Raw genomic sequence first — 17,367 nt, 5'->3', positions numbered from 1 at the left:
ATTTTAGTTCACAGTTTGGAGATGTCATGTCAAGAAAGTCATGGCAGGGGGCTCGAGGCAGCTGCTACGTTTCATCACAACAGGAAGCAGGGAGAGCTGAAATCCAGTGCGGTCAAGGACTCTCACCTATGGCACCAAACATGGCTGGTCTTCCCTCCTCAGCTAACCCCTGGCCCCGTCTCCGCGGGATTCTAAGCACCATCAAGCTGGCATCAGCTTAGTGTCTCAAGGCTTCTAGGTCAGTCTGGGCTGCATGGGAGCTCCAGCCAACCCTTGCTGTATGTACCACAAAGCTCAAAACAAAACAACACAAAACAAAAAACTAAAAACAGAACCAATACATGATCAAGTAATCCTGCCTCAGGGTGTTTTTGTCAAAAAAGACTGAAAGTAGAAACTGGAAGAGATATGTTAATTGCATTGGTGTTCCGATAACTAAGATGTGGGAACAACCTAAAGGCCTGCCAGCAGAGGCTGGACAATGGAAATGTCAATTCAGAGTGGCATACTGTCTATTTTTACAAAAGGGAACCCTGTCATTTGCAACAACATGGGTGAAAACTAGAGCATTAGGTCATTTAAAATAAGCCAGGTACTGGAAGTCAAAAGACTGCATGCTTTCATTTATGTGAGTTCAAAACAGTCCCTCAATGGCAGCTGTCCCATATATGTCTACAGTACATAGATGGTGGCTAAGATTTAAATTGTCATTAAGTATGGTTTATGAAATTTCTATAATTATTTTCTTTGTTTTATTAGTTTTTACTTTTCCTTGGAAAAATTTTAAAGATTTAATTTTAATGGTATGAATGTGTGTGTATGTGGACATGTGCATGTAAGTATGGGTGCCTACAGAGGCCAAAAGAGGGATTCTGATCATGTGAATCTGGAGTTAGAGGTGGTTGTGAGCTGCCCAGTGTGGGTGCTGGGAACTGAATTCCAGTCCTCTTTAAAAGCAGTGCATGCCCTTAACCACTGAGCTATCTCTCCAGCCCCTCCTTGAAGGTTTCTGAAGCAGTAGAATATAACTGTTGCAGGAAATCCAGCCTTTAATCATGCCAATGAATTTTATTCCCTTGCTACTTTGGTTTCTCAAACAAAATGAAATCCACCAGTGATCTTCACTATTCAACAAGATGAAAAATTATTATTAAGCATCTTAGAGCTATGCTAGAAGCTATCCAGCAGTATCTGCATAAACTAGCCTCTAAATGATAGTCTCACACAGATAATAGGCTGTTAATAAGCTTTTGTTTAATCATTAAGTGCAATCTAAAGTTGACTTATAGGCACAAATTTGTTAATTAGGTAAATGAATGAACAGTGAATGTTAAATTTGCATCATAGAGGAGATTAAGGATAAATGCACTTTAAAGATTAGATGCAAACTAAATATTTAAGTTCATCATTTGAGAAAAAAATCATGAAAGACAAGATAATTAAAGTGTTCTCATTCTGCATTTGTTCTTACATATTTCAATTTTCTTAACTACATTTAAAAGGAGTCTAAAAAAGAAACCTCACATTTGTGATATCTTCAGTGTGCCAAGCACTAAAATGGGTTTTTCTCATAGACTGTTTTGGATGTGTATCTGTGTTTATGTATGCTCATGTGTAGGCATGTGAATGTCTGGGTACATGCACTTGTATGTGTGTGCACATTTGCATATGGATGTCTTCCTTGTTTTTTCTCTCTATTTTTTTACTAACCAAACTAGTTAAAAAATTAATTTCTTTGCACAAAACAATGGATTTCAACATGACATTCATACACATGAACTGTGTGGTTTGAGCACATTGACCCTTCCTTCACAATCTTGGACCCATCTACCCTCCTTTTGTGTTCCTTATCATATATAAGTAGGTCCTTTTCTACCTTCACGTTTTCTTTTCTAAAATATAGATTCTGCGAATAAGAGAAAACAGGATATTTGTCTTTCTGAATATTATTTTTGCTCTGTAAGACAACTCCAGTCCAAACATTTTCCTGGAAATGACATCATTTCATTCTTTCTTTGAAGAATAATAATGCACTGTGTGCATATAGCTTATTGTCTTTATCCACAGATTTGTTGGTGAGCACTTAGGCTGACTCTGTTGGCTACTATGAATAGTGCTGTAGTGAGCATGGGTGTGCAGGCATTTCTGTTATATCCTGACTTAGATTCCTTCAGCTCTATACCTAGGTGTGACCTAGCTGGACTAGTAATAATGAAGTATTAGCAGCCTGATGCCGCAGTCAAGTTGACATGTAAAGTAGTTGGACAAACTGAAAGTCTGAGATCAAGGTGTCAGCAAGGTTGGGATGTCTTTGGGGCCCTTCTTGACTTGAATGACCATCTTTATCCTGTTTCTTCACATCATCCTCTATGTGTATGTCTGTGTTCTGATTTCCTCTGGTATAATGACGTCAATTGGATTTAGGTCACCAGGGTGACCCAAATTTAATTAGCTCTTCAAAATCCCTGTCTTCAAATACAGTAATGTTCTGGGTTACTGGTGAACTAGTGATTCAACATATGAATTTGTTGGTTGTGGATGGGAAATAGGGGGTATAATTCAGTCCATAATAGTGGCTTCACTGCTTTTGACTTGTTATTCTGAAAAAGACAAGTTCTACAATGTTTTCGATTCCCCTTTCACAGTCTAGCTTAATTTAAAAAAAAAGGTGTGTGTGTGTGTATGCATATACCATTTAAGATACTGAATATGATATTGAATATGTTAAAGAAATACTGGCTACAGCTATAGAATGCTCTTAAGCCTTTTAGAATCTTTTTCTAATGAATAGCAGTAAATGAAATTCAGGAACAGAAGGAGTACTCATTGAATGACAGACCATTGTAGTTCTCTAAAATGAGAAGCTGTGGTTGAAACCTTTTTCAAGCTGCCTATTTTCTTTTTTTTAATTAAAAAACCTTTATTTGACATATAACCTCTCTGTTTGATAGTAGTCATACCTTAGATATAATTGTGGGAAACTGTGTTTGTGGGTCTATAGTTGGAACCAGCCGACTTGCCCTGGGTTCATATCTGAGAGGGGGAGTGTGGATTGAGAAAGGCTAGGTAAAGACATTAAGACAAAGACAGAGGCACACAATAGAGTCAGGAGGACAATTCAGTGAATACTGAATGCCCCAAGTTTATTCTTCACCATTCTTAAATACTTTAACCAAAAAGGGAACATGTTATGACATATATAGAACAGACTTTCTTCCTCAATTCTTCAAGGAGTCAGGAACCACACCTTGTATTTAATTTTTCATTGTCTGGCCTTGAGGGTCAAGAGTAACCACACCTTATACCAAATCTGTTGTTATTTAGATAACACACCTAAGGATAAGATCAAACATCCTACCATAGCCCTGCCTTAGACCTTTACGTCTTATGACTTACTGAGGACAGTTTTGAACTCTCTGACCTTGAACCAAGATGAAGCAGAGCCATCTTTATGGGCCCCTACATATAATGAGCTAAAAATTTAAACTAATGTAAACCAATCATAATGTTGTTATTTTCTCTGGGGTTGTGGCTATTAAGCTGGTTTTTCTTTGCTTAAGTTCTAATATCCACTTATGAGTGAGTACATGTTATATTTGCCTTTCTGGGTCTGGATTACCTTACTAATGATGGCTTTTTCTAGTTCTGTCTGTTTGCCTTCAATGTCCAAGATGTTGATTTTTTTTTTACTGCTGAGTAGTACTCCATTGTGTAAATGTACCACATTTTCCCTACCCATTTTTGTTGAGGGGCATCTAGGTTGATTCCAGATTCTGGCTATTACAGTAATGCTGCTATGAACATAGCTGAACAAATGTCCTTGTGGTTTGAGTGCACATCCTTTGGGTATATACCCAAAAGTGATATTGCTGGGTCTTGAGGTAGATTGATTCCCAATTTTCTGAGAAACTGCCATACTGATTTTCAAAGCACTTGTACAAGTTTTCACTCCCTGACTCCACATCCTCCAGCATAAACTGTCATCAGTGTTTTTCATCTTGGCCATTCTGATAGGTATAACATGGTGTCTCAGAATTGTTTTGATTTGCATTTCTCTGATAACTAAGGATGTTGAGCAGTTCATTAAGTGCCTTTCAGCCATTTGAAATTCCTCTGTTGAGAGTTATTTGTTTAGATCTGTACCCCATTTTTTATTGGATTATTTGGTCTTTTGATGTCTACTTTCTTGAGTTCTTTGTATATTTTGGAGATCAGTCCTCTGTCAGACGTCGGGTTAGTAAAGATCTTTTCCCAGAAAAATCATCTACCACGACCAAGGAGGCTTCATCCCTGAGATGCAGGGATGGTTCAACATACGAAAATCTGTCAATCCACCATATAAACAAACTGGAAAAAAAACCATGATCATCTCATAAGATGCTGAGAAGCCTTTGACAAAATTCTAACACCCCTTCATGGTAAAGGTCTTGGAGAGATAAGGGATAACAGGAACATACCTAAACATAATAAAAGCTGTATACAGCAAGCCAATAGCCAACATCAAACTAAATGGAGAGAAATTCAAAGCAATCCCGCTTAAATCAGGAAAAAGACAAGGCTGTCCACTCTCTCCATATCTATTCAATATAGTACTCAAAATTCCAGCTAGAGCAATAAGACAACAAAAGGAGATCAGGAGGATAAAAATTGGAAATGAAAAAGTCAAACTTTTGCTATATGCTGATGATTGGATACATAAGAGACCTCAAAAATTCTACCAGGAAACTACATCTGATAAACATCTTCAGTAATGTAGCAAGATACAAGCTTAACTCAAAAAAAATCAGTAGCCTTGCTATATACAGATGATAAACAGGCTGAGAAAGAGAGAAACAATACCCTTTATAATAGCCACAAATAAAAAAATATCTTGGAGTAACTCTAACCAAACAAGCCAAACTGCCTATTTTCTATCCTGTGGTAGTTTGAATAAAATTGGAACTCACAATCAAATAGGGAGTGGCACTATTAGGAGATGTGGCTTTTTTGAATGGATATGGCCTTGTTGTAGGAAGTGTGTCACTGTGGGGGAGTATGTAATTAGATATTTCCTATCTTGACCACTGGGTCCCAAATACTGAGGCTTATTAGCTAGATCTCACAACTTAGAGTAACTCGTTTCTATTAATCTACACCCTTCCACATGATTCAAGGCGTTACCTGTCCTCCAGCGTGTCCTGCTTGCTCAGACTCTGCCCCTCTTCTTCCCAGCATTCTCTATGTCGGGTCATTCTGCCTGTTACTTCCTGTCTGGCTCCTGGCCTGTCTGCTGTTTATTAACCAATGAGAATAATACATATTTACAGTGCACAGAAGGGTTATTCCACAGCAGGAGGGCTTTGAGGTTTCCCATGCTCAAGTCACCACCCAGTGAGCCAGTCAATTTCCTGTGGCCTGCAAACCAAAATGTAGCCAGCACCACATCTGTCTACATGCCACCATGCCCCCCGCCATGATGATAATGGACTGAACCTCCAAAATTGGTGATAATTTTTAAAAATAAGAGCTGCTGTGGTCATGGTGTCTGTTCACAGCAACAGAAAACTCTAAGACATTTCCTAGGAACAAATCTTATACTAACTCAAGCATACAGACCCTACACTGGAACTACCAGCAATTTTGAGGTAAAGTTTGCTGAAGTTCAACTCACTAACTCTTGTAACCACCAAAATACAAGTCAGGGCAGACTGGGCTACCAAGGGCCAACACCATATAGAGAGTTAATCCTTAAATGTACAACCAAGTCACTTGACAGGTGTGGTATTGTGTGTGACCTCCCCATGTGTTAATATTCTATATTGTTTAATTAATATGCAGTTTCAAGAAAAGCCAGAACTTGAGTATCAAGAACCCAGCGCTAACTATGCAGTAGCTATGCATACTATCAAATGTTACAGTATTCAGAAAAGAAAGTGGACAGCCTTTCCTGGGGTGTGTGTCTAAATGGCTTTCCATATGTGTAAATAATGGCTTGCGGTCTTATGACAGGTGATTTTGCTGTGAATTGCAAGAGTTGTGTTTAGCTATGGATTCAGTTGGTCTTTGTGACTGCTGTAGCCGAGTAAAGTGAACCTTTGGCTTGTTTTAAAAGACTGTTTTCTCCCCTTACTTTATATTTAAAGAAAAATCTGTTAGGAGCAAAGATGTGTGTTGTCATGATGAGTGTGTAGGCCTGGCGTTGCTTCCTTAGTCAGGCTTTTGGACATTCAGATGTTCAATCATTAATGAATCCTAAATGTTGGGGTTCTCACTGAAACTGTCTCCTATATAAGGTAAAGCTGAAAAGCCATTGTTTCTACTTTTCCGGAGTTTCCAGAGGTGTAGGGGTAAAAAATCAACTCAGACATTTCTAATGAGAGATTTCACTCCTGGGGGACCAGCCTCCAGCAGCACAGGACTCAAAATGAATCCATGGAGTCAGAGTTGGCACATACTATCACTTTTTTATCTGAGGGAGTTAGGGAAAAAGACATGCACACATTCTCTTGATGGTTTCCTTCTTTATTCTTCTTCTGTAATCGCTATTCTTTATTTTCTTGGTGATTTCCTCCTCTTACTCTTGATGTTTTCCTTCTCTCCTATCTTTATTCTTGATGTTTTCCTTCCTATTCATTTTAACTCTATTGCTTTTCTTTCCCTCACAGCTTATACACCCCAGCAAAACCTTTCAGACAATATAAAATTTCAGTGCGGTTATATTCTGTTTTTCAAGTGAATGATTATAATGAATACAAGTAAAAACAAGCATGTTTACCATATCTCTTACATCATTAAACATTATCCGCATTATAGGTGAAAAACAAATTATCCCAAGAACCCATGTACATTCATACCCAAGTAATCTGTCAGAGACTAACAGTGTGTAATCAAGCAAGATATTCTTTTACTGGCAGGCTGTATTTTGTGGTTACAAAGAAAAGACCAATAATTTTATTATTTATCTTGAAAGGAATCTTATAAGTAATATAACAGGAATCACAAACATAAACTTTTTTTTTTTTTTGGTTTTTCGAGACAGGGTTTCTCTGTATTGTTTTGGAGGCTGTCCTGGAATCGGCTCTGTAGACCAGGCTGGCCTCGAACTCACAGACATCCACCTGCCTCTGCCTCCCGAGTGCTGGGATTAAAGGTGTGTGCCACCAACGCCTGGCAAACATAAACTTTTATATATGAAAAAGCATCAGTCAGCTCTACTTTAAATTTTTTGGGTACATACCCAACTCACCATTTTTTATATCGGGATTGAGGGAAGAAATGGTACAAGGAATTAATCATCATCTTCCTAGCAAAGAAAGTATATCAGCTAGTAATAATTGGGCTGCTTTGTATTTTTTCCCTGACTTTAAAGAGTCCTTCACTCAACTATGTGCCTTTCTAAAATTTTAGATTGTTTTCTTGGGATTTTCACCTCAAAGATATTTAACAAAAACATCTAGTCTAAACTTAAGTTATTTTCAAAGTTTGTTTCAGCTATGATGCACTCCAAAAACTGTGAACACACCTCCCAACATTAAGATTAGAAGAATTTAAACTAGGTGGGCTACTAAGACTCAGGGATTCACCTCCTGGTGGGCTGATACCCTGAAGTCAGTCGCCATCTGCTGTTCCTCTGACATGGCCACTGGCAGATAGGAAAAGTATTTTATCTACTACTTAAGTTTTTGATTTGTTGCTCCTTTTTTTTTTTTAAATTAGGGTCTAAAGTTGAATAATACCAATAATAAGCAGCCATTTTTTATAATTTTTTTCACTTTAAAGAGACAGGATTTCATGATGTAGCCCATGCTTTCCTGAAATTTAGTATGTCCTGTCTGCAGAAGTTTCTGTCCCACAAGCCACTCCCAAGTAATCACACAGATACTTAATATTAATTATAAATGCCCAGCCAAAAGCTCAGGCTTATTACTAGCTTACTCCTAAATTTAAATTAACTCATATTTCTTACCTATGCTTTGCCCATCTTGCTTCTCTCTGTGTCTGCTTGAGACTTCTCTGATTCTCCCTTTCCCCCGGCATTCTCTGTTTGGCTTTCCCCCTGACCCTATTCTGTTCATATATTGGCCAGTCGGCTTCTTTGTTAATCCAATCACAGTGACATATATTCACAGTGTGAAGGATTATTCTACATTTCCCCCTTTTTGTCTAATTAAAAAAGTAGGTTTTAACTTTAACATAGTAAATTATGTACAGCAAAACAATTATTAAGTAAGAATTACAGTTACAATATCTATTTCATTTGTATTTGGCAAATTTAGAGATATACTCTATTGTTTATCTTTGTGACTCTAAAGTTTTATTCCTAATTTACCTTTTATCATTACTAGGGAAAACTTTAACTATGACTGTCTAGTCTTCAACTCCATCAAAGACCCCAGAAGGGTGAAATGTTACCTAACGACAGAGACACTGTAGTCTAGGCTGACCTCAAACATTCATAGCAAATCCCTTTTCCTCAGGCTCCTATGTGCTGGAATTACAGATATGTGCCATCCCACCCAACTTGTGATCTCTAATTTTATAGTTATTTATCTAAATTTAAAATTGTATGCTTCTTTCATTTGGAAAAAAAACAGGTAATACACTACCATGCCTACACACTACCTAGCAAAGTGAATGAATTCTCCCACAGACTCTGAGATACAGTACAAAAGCCCTTACAGAATCAGTGTCTCATGAGAAGAGACACCAGGGGTCCATTCTGGCTCCTCTGACACACACACACCAAGGAAATGACAACTAAGAAATTAGCAAGTCTTGGTCTCCTAGCCCATAAAACCAGCCAATTAGAACTCATGTCTTAGACTTGTCTACATGACTGACAGTAAGAAATGTCTCTTATTTAAGTAATCTGTTCTATGACAGATTGTTAAGATGGCCACCATAGGCTAATACATTGATCAACTTTATTGTCTCTTTGTTTGCTTGCCTATTTCTCTTATAAATCTATTTCTTAAGTTTGGTATATGTCCTGTGAAAAATTCTTAACTGCATTTTAAAAATTACATTTAAAATTTAATTTATTTGTGTGTACATGTATACCTGTACAATGTATAATTTCTCAGTTGTCATTTCCTTGGTGTGTGTCAGAGGAGCCAGAATGGACCCCTGGTGTCTCTTCTCATGAGACACTGATTCTTTAAGGGCTTTTGTATTGTATCTCAGAGGCTGTGGGAGAATTCGTTCACTTTGCTAGGTAGTGTGTATGCATGGTAGTGTATATATGTGTGTGGGTGCATGTGTGTTATGGCATATTTGTAGCAGAGGACAGCTTGCAGAAGTAAGTTCTCTCCTTCCACCATATTGGCCGTGAGGATAGAGCAAGTCCCAGGCCTTTGTGCACTTACCTCTCTTTGCTGTCCTATAACTAAAATCTGAAGCTCCTTAGTAAGGCTTTTGTTTGTTTTGCTTGTTCAGTAACATTGGAATTGATTATAGTTTTAATGTACTTATTTAAATTTTCCACGCTATTATGTTCTTTGTCATATTGTGTTCTCTATTAAAACCATGCTTTATGGGGGTATTGTAATGTGTAGTCTTCCTGCCAGCCACCTGGGTCCCGAACTGTCTCAGCCCCCAAATAACACACAAAACACTAAACTAATTATGAAGCTGTTGGCCGTTTGCTTGGTTTATTATAGGCTAGCTCTGACTTAATTATTAGCCCATAACTGCTAATCTGAGTATTTCCACATGGTCTTCTCTTACCTGAGAAAAGGTCCGGACATCTTACTCCTCTGGTGTCCTACATCGTGACTGACTGTGCCTCTGATTCCCAGAATCCTCTTCCACTCCTACATATAGTATCAGGAATGAGATCATGAATTTCCACGTAGAATGACAAGAGCTTAAAAGGGATTTTAGAAACAAAAGAACAGAGAGAAAGAAGTACAGTTTCTTGGTAGCAGCATTTTTCTCAGGTGGGCTCTGTTTTGCTAGAGACAAGCAGACTTTCGTGGCTCCCTTAAGGGAGTCTTCCTGACTCGGTTTAAGCGGGGGTGGGGGGTGGGGGGGGGAATAAAATAAAACAAAACTGCAAGGCTCTTTTAAGAGGCCCTGCCAACAATTGAATGGTGTGCACAAGCAGCTGGCAGTGGCAGTGACCCCATCTCCAAGCCAGCATAGACTAAGGCGGTGAACACAGCTACACCCACCATGTTAGGAAGCCAGCAACTGTTTCCGCTTTAACTTTAGCAATGTTGTTTAGCGGATAAAAGACACCTGGCCAGAAAAAACATAAAGATTTACAGTAAAGTCAGATTCAGATGAAGTAAAACCTCTAAAAGGTTTACAATGTGTTTAAAAATATGCGTAGGCTTGGGAGAGAAAAAGAAACAAGACAGTGAAAAAACAGAGAGTAGCTGGGTGTGGTGGTGCATGCCATTAATCCCAGCACTCAGGAGGCAGAGGCAAACAGATCTCTGTGATTTCAAGGCCAGCCTGGTATACAGAGGGAGTTCAAGGGCAGCCAAAGCACACAGAGAAACCCTGTCTCAATAAAGTAAAATTAAAAGATATAGAGTAATTTAAAAAAAGCCATGTAAAGATGGAAAATACACAGAGATTCTGGATACTGTATGCTATTGTGTTTTTCAGTTGTTCAGTTGCTAAGGAAGGAACAACTGCTGTAATATGCTTGATTATAAATGCAGCTGAATTAATTCAACTTACAGCTTTTGAAAATTCCTTGCCTTCATAATTTAAGTATAAGGATATATTACTTTGGAAAAGAGATTTTAGTTGTGTTTCCACAGAAAATGAGGAGCTGTGGATTCCTTACAGACTTCTATGATTTGATGAAGCAAGACTTCCTGAAGCAGTGATCCAACATTTGAAACATCTGGGACAATTCAGTTGTATAGACCACAAAAACAAGGACTTAGCCAGGTTTCTGTGTTTTGTCATGATCCTCATGGTATGGACAGCACCCCCAACCAGCAGGAAGCAGTTTGGAATGATCAATGCCCAAATTACCAAATATTGTTTATAAACTTTTGTTTTCATTTAAATGGGGTTACATACAAATGGTAGTGATCACAGTCAATCTCTTTCTAAAGTGAAAAAAGGAATATAATATAGAAATAAATACTTTGTATTGTTATGGATTTTCATTTATTGATACAAATTTAAAATCAATTTTTTGATATATATTTATTTCTCCTCTTATGTATTGTGTTTGTATAATTCATTTAAAAATGTAATGTATAATTAAATACAGATTATAGTTACTTATAATATTCAGAACTTATAGTTAGAAAAGTTAGGCTTTCTAGTTATACAGAGATGTATTTAAGATAGATATTCTTCAAACCTTTCAAAGACCTACAGAAAATGTGGTATTTAAATGGTTTAAGGTTTTTCATGATAGTGAGACACAGCTGCTCTTGACATACCAATTATGTCTGAGAGGAAGATGGGCATTGAAGAAACTTGTTATGGAGTTTGCTTTCAACATGGCAATATTAGCCATTTGGGCAAGAAACTGCTCTTGCCTGGACTGTTTAACTGTTGCTGTATAAACTGGACATGCAGGACCCACAGGAAAGTGACTGCTGAACTTGGACAGTCCTACAGGGTTCCTGCTTCATGGAAGAGTCTGCCAGCATTCTGTAGGACACAGAAAAATGACTGACAAACTGCCAATGCAGATGAACAGTTTAAAATTTCCTGCTTTGCTGAGAAGTCTTCCAGACACACTGTGGCCTATGGGCTGAAGATGGATGCCCCAATGTTACAGAGGAACTTCCGGGTTACTGTCCCGGTAGCAAGATGTCTCTGTCAATTCTAGAGTTTGTATATTATCCTTTTGTGGTCTTTGATGGAGTTGAAGACAACTAGTTATAATTATGGTTTTCCTTAGTTATGATAAAAATAAGTTACATATAAGACTTTAGACTCACACAGATAAGTATAGATGATCAAATACTTTCTTTCAATCTTACTAAATGTTAATGGACTAAATAATTGTAACTATAGTTCTTACTTGATAACTGTTCTGTTATATATAATTTGACTATGTTAAAGTTAAAACCTTTTTATTTAGAAAGAAAAGAGGAGATGATGGGGGAAATCCTTCTGTGTATATGTTGTCTTATTGGTTGATTAAATAAAGCACTGTTGGCCAATAGGGAAGCAAGATAGGTGGGACTAGGAGTGGAGGAGGATTCTGGGAAACAGAGGCACAGTCAGTCACGATGTAGGACACCAGAGGAGTAAGATGTCCGGACCCTTTCTCTGGTAAGAGAAGACCACGTGGAAATAATCAGATTAGCAGTTATGGGTTAATAATTAAGTTAGAGCTAGCCGATAAGAAACCAAGCAAACGGCCAACAGCTTCATAATTAGTATAGTGTTTCGTGTGTTATTTGGGGGCTGAGACAGCTTCAGGAACCAGGCAGCTGGCAGGAAGACTACACGTTACAGGGTGTGAGTTCTCTCTTCTATTGTGTATTTCTTGTCTTTCATTGTTGGTTGTTTTTGATTACTATTATCTGTGTACTTAAGAGTCACTGTCATCCTGTTTATGAATTCTTTGTGTAGTGAAGTCCTAGATAAAGTGAGGTAGTTGCTTCTGGGTGTAAAAGCGCTCCAGCAACTGTTGGCTTTTCAGAAGACCTTGGTTAATCTCACCATATACCCCAACATCAGCCATCTCTGCTTCACATGACAAAAGTCATCAAACCTGTTTCCTAATGTCTGGCCTAACGAGGGATGCAGACCTTGAATCTGTCTCACATTCTTGGTTGTTCTAGACCTCTTCTATTAGTACTGTGCAGTGCTTGAAGGCCTAGCCAACCTGGAGACATTTTTGTTGTTTATGAATTTGCATATTTTAGACGTTTTCCACTAAGTCCTGATCTTTTTCTGTTGTTTCTAATGTATTATGAAATCTAATGCATAACATTAAATGTATCTTATTCATCATATATTAAGTTCTCTTTGGAGGTAGACAGGGCACAAATAGGCAACCGGAAATCCTGTAATGGTGCTTATGTTTTCTAAATGGCACTATATGCACATTTTATTTTAAGATGAATGACTGAAGATACATTATATGTTCAGAATTATGGACTCAATTATAAGTAAGATTTTTTTCAGAAGTTGCAAATGATGAAAATTCAAAACAGCTGTGTGCTTTGGGGAGCGGCATGCCTGTAATCTTAGCATTAAGATGTCTAGTTCTGAACCTCTTGAATTCCATGACAGTCTGATTTACATAGGGAGCCCCTATTTAAAGACAAAACATTCTGACAGAGCCCAACTCTGAAGAAGTGGTAGGGATACTATTGTTTGTCTCCAGTCTAGAAGAGATGAATCATCTGTGAGAGCCCAAACTAAAACAGTGCACTTCCTCTAACCACAGTGCTGGGACAGTACAATGACACCTTTCTTCTTCTTCTTTTCCAGTTTGAAAGAACAATCATTATTTTCTTCATTTACACACAAATAATAAAAACTATTTCTATTATAAGCAGCCATTTATCTTCATTCCTACTCTGTATGTATTTATTCATTCTGTCTCATTAAATTCTGATGCTTTTCAGAACTCCTTGGGTATGTTGTAATTTCACCATCTGGGATACATCAGTCACAAAATACATATACATTGTAATAAAAATTGATGCTTCATCGGATTTCCTTGGCGATTCTCCATCTTAAAACATCCTTGTTCTATTCAACAATGGGACTATATAATATTTCAACTCAAGAATACTGTATTTTCTGATTTTTTCAAAACCTGCTGCAGTATAACAATTTAAAAATAATGCACATGGAATGCATATACTTAGTTGGATCATGAATTTCATTTGAAGGCTATTGATATCTCTAATATACTGGATTAAGTTGTTAGCGACTCTGCAGGTCTTGGTGGTCCCTTTAATAAACTCATTTTAACTAATAATATTTGTTATAAATGAAAAAAATTTTAAAAATTGGATATTTTAAAGAGACCGAAAATTTCATGTGTTTGAATTTATAAAGGCTGTAGAAATTTTAAACTTATTTATGATTTTAATGTGAGATCTTGGGGATTAATAAGAAAGGAAGGGTTATGGCTTAATAGTGATGTGCTTGTGTGTCAAGTTTACAAGGGGTCAGTAGTACTGGATGGCTTTGTGTGTCAACTTGACGCAAGGTAGAGTCATCAGAGAGTAAGGAACCTCAGCTGAAGAAATGCCTCCATGAGATCCAGCTGTAAGGCATTTTCTCATTTAGTGATGAATGCTTATTTCCTCATTTTGAGATGGTTGACATTTCTTAGTATTATTGTATGATGGCAAGCCAATGGGAAAGAAACTACATGCTCTCTGTTGTTTCTATTTGTAAGGCCACTAATTTTATCATTCGGGCTGTACCTTATTCATGGCGAGCTCCCAAAGGCCCCACCTCCCAGTACATCATGTTTCAACACATGAGCAAATCCTTAGAGGAGTTATGAGCACCTGCTAGGCCATGGCAAACAGCACTAAACTAACCGTGTTTTGTGTCATTGTGTTTTCTTCAGCAAAAAGGAAACTGCTGAATTGGACTCTAATATACTGTATTAATTCCTAAAATTTTAAAGACTTATTTAAAAGTCCCTTTGAACAGACTTTGACTTGCAGTCTTACATCTCACTTTGTATATGTAATAAGCAAACTAGAAATGAAGGGAGTTGCCTAAGGAGTTCTTCACTTGATTTTAGCTGAAAGGCCAAGAAAAGCAATAGTAAGGGAATTGTAAAGCATCTTAGTATGTGGAAGTACTTTTGGGCTGTCGAGACAGCTCTATTGGTAAAGGGCCGCTGTGGAGGCAGGAGGACATGAGCTCAGCTGCCCAGAAGCCACATAAAGAGCTGGACATGGAAGCTACACCTGTATCCCAGCGGGGGAGGATCCCTGGGGCTTGTGGGCCACCCAGTCAGTGAGAGATGCTGCAAGTAAGACCGAGAGCGAGAATGTACCCATCATAAACTTACACGGGATCCTGAGCTTGAGGCTGAACTTTGGTAGCCACTCAGTATTTGCTCCATTTTAAACTGCATGGTTTTTTAAAATTATCTGATTCAATATGCTAAACTGTGAAATGAAACTTTAAAAAGGCTCAGTAAAGCAAAGGTGATTAGCACAGCCTTGCCTTTGTCAAGGCCTCTAAAATGTGAGTCACCTAGGTATGAGTAGGGGTGCATTTAAAGTGTCTGCATTCTTGTGATGACTTGGTCATCTTTTCTATCATTATACATTCTGGATGTTCCCGTAAGCTTGAAAGCAAGCAGAATGTGCGAGAAGAGGAAACAGAAGCAATAAGACTCTATTTTGAAGAGAATTGAGGATTTTATAATCTGCATTATGAATTCTATTAGGCTGGATAAAAATGTATCAAATACAAATTACCAAGAGGTTTAAGTTAGATGCAATTGAAACTACCACCAAGTAATAATGACATTTTCTTAGTGTTAATTTATCTTCTTAGTATTATCCACTATGGGACTGAAGTTCCTAAGAAAATCTAGAAACTTTATCTACCATTTAAAAGTAATCTTTTAATCCTCTTCTGTTTTGTAATAGGCATTGTAGAGGATTTTCACAAGCTCTCCAGTCCTGCTGCAGACATAGAGGGCTGTCTGCTCTGGAATGGGCTGCTTGTTAAGATGGGCAGGGTCCAGGGCAGCCAACCGATACTAATGACTGCTGTCTTTCATGCCCCCCAACTCTGCTTGCATTATTACTATCATTTAATTTTGTTCAATATTACTCTTTGTAAATATTTTTAAGGGACTACTTTGTGGGGAATGGTTTAATCTAATTTGATCTCTAATCCTGTTAAACTTACTGGTCAAATACAGCTCCAGATACTGCAATGTGGCAAAGGTGACTGAAAGAGAATGTGTCTGAGCACTTTTAGTTATGTTATTTCCACTCCTCTCCTCCCAGTATTCCCCACCTCCCCTCTCCCCCAAATCTACTGCTTCTCTGTTGCCCTTCAGAAAGAACGGACCTCTCAGGGATATCAGCCAAACATGGCATAACAATTCACAGTAAGAATAGGCCCAAACCCTCTGATCAAGGCTGTATGAGGCAACCCAGTAGGAGGAAAAGGGTGCCAAGAGCAGGAGAAAGACTCAGAGACAGCCCCACAAAAACACCATGCTACACAACCATAACATACATACATACATACATACATACATACATACATACATATATATATGCAGAGGATCTGGCTCGAACCCATACAGGATCTGTGATAATTGTTTCAGTCTCTGTGAGCCCCTATGAGCCCTAGTTGGTTGATTCTGGGGGCCATGTTCTTTTGGTGTCCTGAAACTCTCTGACTCATACAGTCCTTCCTCCCATTTTTCTACAGGAGTCCCCAAGCTCTAGCTAATATTTGGCTGTGGGTCTCTGCATCTACACCCATAAGTTTCTGTATGAAGCCTCTCTGATGACAATTGGACTAGGTACCAATCTATGAGTATAGCAGAATATCATTAGGAATCATTTCATTGACTTTTTTGAATATTGCAAGCATGGACAAAACAATATATTATTGCAATTATTTACCATTGTTTAATCATTTAGATCAACTACCAAGATTTTCCAATGCTTGATGGATTTTTCTTGTTATTGCCAATATGATTGACATGTGAAGCAAGCTTGTTTCTAACTTAAATAAAAAAGATGGACAGTACAGTATGAATACATCAAATTTTCAGCGGTGCAGCCACTGGTAAGTTACTCATGTGATACTGAAAATCCCTTATCCAGGGCTGGGAAAGATGGCATGGCAGTTAAGAGTATTTGCTTCTCTTGCAGAATACCTGGGTTCAGTTCCATACATTCATTTGGTGGCTCACAACTGCTTTTAACTTTAGTTCCAGAGGATTCAACATCTTCTGGACTGTTTGGGCACAAGCATGAGCATGGCACACATATAATCAAGTGCAGACATACATAAAATAAAAAATAATAAATCTTAACAAACAAACCAACACCTACCCATGTATGTGGCTCTTTTGAAGTACCTGCAGAGGCCAGAAAAGGGTCTTGATCCTCTAGAACTGAGGTTACAGATGGTTGTGAACCACAACATGGGTGCTGGGACCCAAACCCAGTTCCTTTGCAAGAACAATCAGTGCTCAACCACTGAGCAGTCTTCCCAAATGCTCTTGCAGGGACATAGGTTCTGTTCCTAGCACACACATGATGACTTACAATCATCTATAACTCTAGTTCCAGGCAATCTGGTGCCTTCTTATGACCTATGAGAGGCATCAGACATGCACATGGTGCACAGACATATATACAGATGAAACATTCAGACTCATGAAATAGACATAGAAATCCCTTGAATTAACTTAATATTCTTATTCCTTCTAGAATTATATAC

The 17,367-nt window shown here is 38.0% G+C and overlaps 1 protein-coding gene across 4 annotated transcripts in view; it reads left to right on the top strand.

The window, feature by feature from the left end:
* The window catches only part of Zcwpw2 (zinc finger CW-type and PWWP domain containing 2), a 129,825-nt gene that overhangs the window by 3,294 nt on the left and 109,164 nt on the right, over positions 1-17,367 (top strand). The window contains exon 1 of one of the 4 annotated variants that reach the window (XM_040740345.1): positions 16,222-16,707. The exons of the other annotated variants lie outside the window; for them this stretch is intronic. The gene's annotated coding sequence lies outside the window, so the exon portion shown is untranslated. Of the gene's footprint in view, positions 1-16,221; positions 16,708-17,367 lie in introns of those variants that run through there. 4 annotated transcript variants of the gene reach the window in all.

The sequence above is a fragment of the Mesocricetus auratus genome, unplaced genomic scaffold (assembly GCF_017639785.1).
Source record: "Mesocricetus auratus isolate SY011 unplaced genomic scaffold, BCM_Maur_2.0 Super-Scaffold_100691, whole genome shotgun sequence".
NCBI classification, from domain to species: domain Eukaryota; kingdom Metazoa; phylum Chordata; class Mammalia; order Rodentia; family Cricetidae; genus Mesocricetus; species Mesocricetus auratus.
Note: the sequence above shows the minus strand (reverse complement) of the source record. Positions and strands in the feature narration are given on the sequence as shown.